At 44.2% G+C, this 9362-nt stretch overlaps 1 pseudogene; it reads left to right on the forward strand.

The window, feature by feature from the left end:
• Positions 1–1925: 1925 nt before the first annotated feature.
• On the forward strand, positions 1926–2883 carry LOC116891102 (annotated as a pseudogene).
• Positions 2884–9362: the final 6479 nt, after the last annotated feature.

Genomic DNA, 9362 nt, shown 5'->3' on the forward strand with positions numbered 1-9362 from the left:
GTTGGAGGAGAACCACAAGAGAAAGGAGAGGGAGAGGAGGAAGCTGCCATGGGCTGGGTGAATCATGAAAACATAGCCAGAAGAGTTGGCCAATTGCAGTAAGAACCTTCCAGATAGAACATAGCAAATTATCAAAACAGGGTTATTGAAGGGGAAATAGATTGTAATAGCACAGAGGGTAGATAACTGCCCAGTTCTAGTGCTGATTAAAACTTATTATAAATGCAAAGGTTGCAGGGTTTTTATCTGAGAATATAATCATTGAGATGAAATATTTCCTCTAACAATTGATGTTAATCTTTTCACCTGAAAGACATGGCATTTTTCAGGTTTCTCTACCTTGTTGGTTTTTTTTTTTTTTGTTTGTTTGTTTTTTTTTAGACAGGGTTTCTCTGTGTAGCTCTGGCTGTTCTGGAACTTCCCCTGTAGACCAGACTCACCCGGAACACAGATTCTCCTGCCTCTGCTTCCGGAGTGCTGTGATTAAAGGTGTGCTCCACCACTGCCCAGTTCATCGAGCTGATTCATAACAGTAATTCTTGCATGGACTCCATTATAAACAACTATATTTAAAGAATGGAAGGCTATACTTCACCTCCTTAAGGTAGAGTATCAGTATAAATTTTTCAGCCAGGAATCTGCTTTTAAACGCATCCTTAACCTTGAGAATTGGGTACTCATGTAAATGGCTAAAGGGCCAAGAACCAAATGAATACTGGGACTTCTTCCAGTTGTGATTATAATTTTCTTAGTGTGGCTGAAACAGTGGATGTGCGTTTTCTGATTTCTATAAGACTAGATAATAGTCAGTTATTGAGTCCAGAAATCAAATTATGGATTCTCTAGACACCAGTGAATAAAAGTAGAATTATCTGGCAGAGGATGACATTGTCTAGCATCAATAGGAGGAAAAGCCCTTGGTCCTGTGAAGGCTCATTTCCCCAGTGTAGGGAAATACCAAGGTGTTGAGGTGGGAGTGGGTGGGTGGGAGTGGGACCATCTTCATTGAAGCAGGGAGAGGGGGAGGAAGAATGGGGGATAGGAGAGGGAGGAAAGGGGATAACATTCACAATGTCAATTCATAAAATATCAAATAAAAAATAAATAAAAAGTAAAATTGTTGATACGTTGACCATTGTGTGCTTTGAAATTGGAACCCTAGTATATCCAAGGAGAAAGAAAGTATACCAAGGAGACAGAGACAGACAGACATATACAGAGACAGAAAGACACAGAGACAACTTTGGACCTTGGAGGAAGTGTCAAAGAAAAGCTAGTATGGGCTGAATAAAAGGGCGTGTGACAGAGGAAGGATCCCAGAACATCTGCAAATAAAAGACTGCTGAGGAGCCCCGTGTCCATGAAGTCCATGGTCCATTGCAGCCACTGTTATAATTCCCAACAGTGACAAACTAAGCAGTTAGTGTGTAACAGGCTCTCTACACTCAGCACTGAGCACAATTTCTGCAGCTCCAACTTTAAATGTTAGATATCTAGGGCCGACAGGGTTGAAGATGCTTCTTCCAAATCACACTTGGTCACGAGTGATGGGCACAAGAGCTAGACATGCGTCTGTACGATTTAGGGGAGTGATGGTTAATGATGGTGAAGGAAAGGGCTGGCTGAATTCACAGGAGAATGGTTCATTACCAATGATAGGAAAAGGAATGAAGCAACCAACTCACGCTGTGGAATGTAGAAAAATAAACCAGCCCTAAGTTATTACCTTCCAAGGACAAGTATAGGCAAGGCAAGCAAAAGGAGTAGAAAGCTATCACCATGAGTCCTGCCTGAAAGTTTATGGGGTGAGCCAGCGCTTGAGAGGGGAAGAGCCCTGGGAAATTAAGTTTCTTGCAAAGATCGCTGGAGATTGTAGCTGCTCTTTTCAGAGATTCTGGAAAGCACTCCATTTCTGAGCCTCTAGCATGGCGGGCCTAAAGAGGCGGGCAAGCCAGGTGTGGCCCGAAGAGCATGTTGAGCAGGAACATGGGCTCTACAGCTTCCGCCCCATGTTTGACATCGAGGGCACCCACCTAACACACAGAGATGTTCGCGTGCGTTCCTTCCATTTTGTTGATGTTATTGACGACCATGATCGTGGACTCATCTGAAATGGACGTGACTTCTTATGGGCACTGGAGCGCCAGGGCCGCTGTGACGAGAGTAACTTTCGTCAGGTGCTGTACCTATGACGCATCATCACTCGCCATGACCTGCTGCCCTACGTTACTCCCAAGAAGAAATGGGCTGTGTGCCCTGATCTCGTAGACAAGTATCTGGAGGAAACATCAATTCGCTATGTGATCCCCAGAGCCCTCAGTGATCCAGAACCGAGGCCTCCCCAGCCCTTTAAAACAGTGCCTCCCCACTCACTATCCTGTGGTGTGCTGACCCACTTCGGGTTCTCAAATGTGTAGTAAGCTGCCAGCCTGAGGGAGATCCACACTTGGGAGTCAGCGAAAACGCCAGAAGTCAGTGACTCCAGACCTGAAGAAAAGGCAGACATGTGACATCAGGCTGTGAGTTCGAGCGGAATACTGCCAGTATGAGACTGCTCTGCAAGGCGCTGTCTTCTCTAATAAGCAGGACCCACTTGAGCGCCAGTTTGAGCGCTTTAACCAGGCCAACACTAACCTTGAATCCCGGGACCTGGGCTCCATCATCTGTGACATCAAGTTCTCTGAGCTCACCTTCCTTGACGCATGGCGAGACTACATTAATGGCTCGTTATTAGAGGCACTGAAAGGCGTCTTCATCACAGACTCTCTCAAGCAAGCTGTGGGCCATGAAGCCACCGAGCTGCTGGTGAGCGTGGATAAGGAGAACTATGAGCTGGGCTGCCAGAAACTCCTGAGGAACTTGAGGCTGCAAGCATTACCCTGACCTTTCCCTGTCTCACCTTTCTGGGAACTGTTCGCTCTGTCACCTCTGGAGCTGACATACTGTTCTGGGGTTTGTTCTCTAACCAATCACACTGCTTTTTTTTAAAGGAAAAGACAAAGGAAGGTAGAAGTGATGTTCCTGCCCTCCCTGCACCCAGGTGTCTGGGCATCCCCGTTTCCTGTTGCCACTTACCCTAATGTGTGTCTACAGCCACCTTACCACAAATGTATAGGGACAGAGTCTCTGGAACACAGCCTTTGTAAGGGACCGAACACTGCTTTCAGGTGCATTGAGGAGTATTCAATACCTGTAAGGCTTTATGAGGGCTCATAAATTTTGTCTGAAAAACCAAAGGGCTATGAGTAAAGGAGCTGTGTGGAAGGTGGGACTCTGAAGTGTATGTTGGAAATTAATTACCACCTTCTTCCAAATGATAGAATTAAAAAAAAAAAAAAACAGGGCTGGAGAGATGGCTCAGCAGTTAAGAACATTGACTGCTCTTTCAGAGGTCCTGAGTTCAATTCCCAGCAACCACAGGGTGTCTCACAACCATCTGTAATGGGCACCTGATAAAAAACAAAGAAGCTGTGGCCCTTTGCACTGTCTCCTGGCCTCGTGTGCTGCTCCTCTCTGCCTTCCTTCATTCCATAGCTTGAAACTGCTGCCTGGTGTGGATCCCTCCTTCCCTGTGTCAGCTCTTCAGCAGACTTACGGAGGGCTGGGCCAGCCTACTTCCCCTCCCAACTGTGATGTGTAGGGACGGTGGTGTAGAGGTTGCTAGTTAGAGTACACTTTCTCTGAAGAGGAGGAGGGGTCAGGGAGTGTGACATTTCTCTTTCCTTTTCCAGTGGAAATAACAACTCTTACCCCACCCCAGGGCCCTGCCCCTTTGCTTCCTTCTGGCTTGAGAGAAAGTGGGGTATTTAACATCAACTCCTCCTTCTGTTCCTTTATCCTCCCTTCTCCCACACTTGGGAGAACAGAGCTGGTCCATGCACTGAGCATTGCACTTTGTTAGGTAGGGAGGCATGTTTGAACCAGGAGGCTAAGAAGCCTAGCTGAGCAGCTACAGTTCCACCTCCCCTCCCAGACCCCAAAAGAGATGTCCAGACATTATGATTATTATATTTTTTTCAATGCCAGTGTTGCTCAGTTTTCATGAAATAAACAGTGACTATATAAAGCTTCACTTTTCTAAAACTGAAATCTAAGGTCAGGTCAAACTCTCTTCTTTCCCATGGACATGGTTGAGCCTGTGTTCCATTAAGAGATTAAGTCCTGCGAGTGAAGGGAACCGTGCTTGGGTCCTGCCTACAGGTCACAGTAGCATCGCCTCACAATTGGCACGTGTTTGTGTGTTTCAACCAACAGAAGTTAAAAACATTTAAGAGAGTGGATGACCCAGATTGCCATAGAGGCTAGGTCTGCGATGCTGGAACACAGGCACATGTTGGTGCATCTATTGCAGAAAGTGGAGATCAATTCGAGCAAGGCAGAGGCCTGGTCCCTTGAAGCAGCAGGCCACCACTGTGCCCCAGGGGGTCAACCACCATGCTGTGACCATAGCTTGCTCTTGTCTCATGGTGGCATCCACACTGTGCTGCTGCTGTCACACAGCACCAAGATTCAATGGCGCCAACCCACAGCAACACCTGAGGATGAGACGTGTGTTGACTCAAGCACATACAGCGTTTAATAGGCGAGTACACTGTGGGCCCAATCTACTCCTTGATTATTATTGATTAACTAGAATTAGTGACTAACATGACTCACACCTATTTAAGGAGTGAATTTCCTCACCGATCAGAAGGGAAGAAAAGCCTTCAAGTAGAAAGGAGGGGGGTGTTTGTGTTTTGTACTTTTTGAGATAAGGTCTCCTTGTATAACCCTGGCTGGCCTGGACCCACAGAGATCTGCCTGCCTCTGCCTTTACAGCGCTGAGATAAAAAACACGCACGACCATGCCCCACTGTTTTGGGTGGTGTGGGTTGCTCTTGTTTTGTTTTTGAAACAGGGTTTCTCTGTGTAGCCCTGGCTGTCCGGAACCCACTCAGTAGACCAGGCTGGCCTCACATTCAGATCCATTTGCTTTTGCCTCCTGAGTGCTGGGATTAAAGGTGTGAACCCCCCACCCCCCCCCCACACACACACACAAAAGAAAGAAAAGAAAGTTTATGGCTTGAAAGGTCCTCATGTGTCATGAGTGAATGACATCCACTGTTTCTGAAGCTAGCTTTCCAAAAGGAAAGTGTTTTTATTTTTTAAGATGTTTAGTGTGTGTTTGTGTGTGGTATATGTGTGCATGTCCCAGAAAGCACAAGAAGGCATCAGATCCCCTGTGCTAAAATTACAGGCAGGGTGCTGGAACCCCAGCTCAGGTCCTCAGAAGACCAACCAGCCTCCCTCAGGACTCAGTCAAGTGTCTGGTCCTTCAACCAGCTTCTACTGTCATTAAAATGCCAGGTCAGAGGGAAGGAAAGTGGAATTTGGAGTCGAGGCTTGGTAATGCCCTAAATGCTATGTCTCTAATAATTCACAAAAGAGGAATTACTTGTATTTGTTTGGTGCCTGGCACGTCCCCAAGGACAGTGCTTCCCGTGAGACTTACACACAGTGAGGAAGATGAGTGAGAGTTTCCTTCCCTTTGGGAGTGAGGGTTTAAACAACCACTTGGACTTATTGGAGGTTATGATGAGTACCTGAGAGTTTGGGTGTTTCACAGCAACTGTCTTCAGATGGCCAAGTTACTTTTGCCCCTCTCTGGAAGTCCTGGGAGGTAAAGCTATGCAATCATCTTTGACATGTTGTCTTCTGGACCTGTGGATTAAGACAACAGCATTTTATTATTATTTTTATTATTATTATTACTATTGTTATTATTACTGTTATTATTATTATTATTATTATTATTTATTCAGTGTTGGCAAATTACCATCTTTAGTAAGCCACCATTTTCAACAAAGACCAGTAAAGAGGGTGACCGGGCACACTTGGATATTGACATATTGGGTCAGAAAGGAAGCTAGTTGTAGAGTAATCAGCCTGATATTCCCATTCAGTTAGTAAAGAACCAGGATGTGCATCACAGCCTTAGCATTTGTGCAAGCTTGTTTTCCCTTTTAGCCATCGTCTCCTTCCTTTACTCTCTTCTCCCTCCCACCATCTTCCTCTGTCTCTCTCTCTCTCTCTCTCTCTTTTTCTTTCTGAGACCTGCCTGGTGCTTTTTCAGATATGGGTTGACCTTAAATTCATAGTGATCCTCTGACTTTACCCTGCAATTGCAGGATTATAAGTGTCACCCTTGCTCCCAGCTTTTTAGATTCCCCCCACCCAGTTCTCCCTTCTCTGCCTATCCATGTTTTATTACAAAGTGATAATTTATAATTGCCTTGTAGCTCATCCTAAAAGCCCTTTTACATCTTTTAACTTAACTCCTTATTTCAATTCTCATTATACTGAGCAGGCACTATCTTGTGGATCGTATATGATACACACATAGAGTTTTGCACTGTACCACAGAAAAATAATTATCTATTTTTCTGAGAGATGGTCTTAGACCTTTGCAACATCAGAGTTGAATAACAGAAGTGTAAGTGGCAGTTTATTAAGATACACTTCATATCCAGAAAGAAAGCACCCAAGGAATGACTACTCTAAATCAAGAAGTGATTTAGATCCTATCTATATGGCAGTGTTTAGAGGTATGAAGGCATAGAAAATGTCCTTGAATCCTGAATACATTACAGAAGTCAGGAAGCAGAAAAAGAGAAGGTCAAGGAGTTGGGGCAAGAGACAGTCCGAGGCATGTGTCCAATGTCCTGCTTACTTTAACTGGACCCCATGCCCATGTTCATAGCTTCAAATAAGGTTCCCATCATTGTAGAGACACATTCAACACAATTACCTTCCACCAATGTCTATCTTTTCTGCACATCTTTTCTATACTTAATCATTGGGTTGCAAACATTTGGAGAGAGCCAGTGTGTTGGTTAATCCCTTGGGCCAGCCTGCTCAGGAATGCGGTTACACAACTTCCTGTTTTCCACAGCTTTTAAAGAGCTACAGTGAGCATCTCAGGCACCTATTTTCACCTTCTAATTCATTTTAAGAAAAGAGCAGATAAGATTCACAAGACAAGAGAAGTTCTCTGGCTCTGGTCTTTCTTTAACGACTCCATGTTTAGTACAGTCTGAAAGCATGGCCCTGTTTCCCATAAGTAAGCTGTGACTGGTGTCTGCCCAGGATCCCTGCTCAGGAATTGAAGCACATTGGACACATTAGTATTGTCTGACAACCAAAATCTCATGCACAGAACACAGACTGGATCACATGTGTTCTAGAACATCAGGTCATCAAAGCAGACATGGTTGGCTGTCAGGCCTCTTCTGCACCTTGGCCCAGCATACACCTCCCAGGACTGCTCAGTTTCAGAGAAATCCCTTCCTTCAGGATCAGCAAGACTCATTGGAAGAGTCTCAGTTTGGCCATACATTGATAATTGCTTCTCATTTGCCATTAATTGACTATGTTGGCTCATTTGGGGAATAGGCCTTACAAAAAGTAAATTGCTTATTAAATATAATTCCATGACTATTTTCCCACTCCAGTCCTTGGAAAAGGTATAAGTAAAATTTCCTTAAAATGTGGCCTAAACTTCCAGAATCTTAACACATTGCTGGGCTGTGAGTTGAGACATATTGTCCTAGGAGTCCCCTGAGCTACTATCTGATGTGGAGTACACAGATCTTCATTAAAACAAGAGCCACCCAATATCCCAGAGGCATAGGACAGGAGGAGAGCATGACACCAAGTCCTCAAAAGCATACAGATATAATGATAACATCAGTGTTATCTCTGTGGAGTATTTGTCTGCTGACACCTAGCTTTGGATCCATTCAGGCTTAGGAGTGGATGTTGGACTGTTGAATAATCTGAAGAGAGGCAGACATTGAGGTTTCCACCAGAGGACCTTGATGCTTGATTGAAGGGATTCCAGAAGACCAAAGCAGCCTGAACAATGAAGAAATGCCTTTGAGCCAAGAGCATTCTGGGAGTGTGTGTCACTTTGAGCATCAGACATGCTTTATGCCCTCAGAAAAGAGAGTGAACAGAAAAGGCCCTGGGAGATATCTTTGAATGCCTCAAGAATGTTAGAAGCTGCAACTTGGAATTTGAGACATTCTCTTCCTTTGCCTACAACTTTGAGACCCTATAGGGTAATTTCATACTGCAAAGTTCCCACCGCTTGGAAAAATCTGATTGGAATTTGAGATAGCTAGAGTCAGAAAAGATTGTTATTATTTGTGCAAAAAGATATTATGGAACAGAGCCTGGAGCGTGGAACATGGAATTAGGTTAGAGTCAAGCATCACTGTTTCATCGAGTTCTTTCAAACCTCCTGGCATAGTTCTTCCTCACTTCTGCTCTCTATAATGTAATGGCACGGCACCTCTTACAGATGGCTGTAAAGACTGACAGGAGTGTGGTGGAGTGCTGGATTCTGGTGACAATATTATGATCCTCGGTATTGTTCCATTCTTGAAAGCATTTTATGGCAGTCCACATTGCCAACCCTAAATTTGGTAACTGTGGCACACCTGGCAACAACCTTCTAATGGCAGCAGACTCAGCAAGTCAAGGCTGCTATTTCTTAAACTGCCATGGATGGAGAATGAACATATAAACCACCACATTCTGCTCCATGATTTTCCTTCTGGGATCTGAATCTTACAAGGGTCCATTTAAAATAACGAAGCAGGCTTAAACTTGTAAGTTCCACCAGGCCAGAAGCAATCCTGGCTCACCCATACATGGACCCATTTTTCAGTCACCACTAAATTCAAAGCAGGAAGGTAGAGCTTATGATCATACTCTATTGTCCTCTCTGGAGAAGCTAGTCAGAATAAGCTCAATCTATTATTATTATTATTATTATTATTATTATTATTATTATTATTACTATTTAACCAATTAATGAAACCTTTATTGATAGTCTTAACATAGATTCAGGTATTACTGAAACATAATCTATAAACTTAAATCTGGGCAAATGACTATATCTAGTGCAAAGAAACCCCATCATTGCCCACCCGGAATGCAAACTGAGGAATTAATTAATACCCATCCCTCAGATAGGAGTCCAGATGCGAGTTGACTCTTTCTGGATGTGGTAATCAGAGAGCATGTGACCACGTTCCGGCTGCTTGCCTGCATAGATGAACAGGCCTGGGGATTGCTTTTCATATGCGTCCTAGCCCTTGATTTTCATATTCTGGATGATATTACTGGACTCCACCTCCAGGGTGATGCTCTTTCTGGTCAGGGCCTTCATGCAAATCCGCATTTTGGTCGGTTTTTAAAAAAGGGAGGAAACCGTAAACCTCCTAGCATGGTCAAATCTCCAGACACACAAGCCCCTTGTCACTCACAAACCTAAATCTTTACATGAATAAAATCTCAGAAGAGTGTCAGTGTCATCG

The sequence above is a fragment of the Rattus rattus genome, chromosome 2 (genome assembly GCF_011064425.1).
Source record: "Rattus rattus isolate New Zealand chromosome 2, Rrattus_CSIRO_v1, whole genome shotgun sequence".
Taxonomy (NCBI): domain Eukaryota; kingdom Metazoa; phylum Chordata; class Mammalia; order Rodentia; family Muridae; genus Rattus; species Rattus rattus.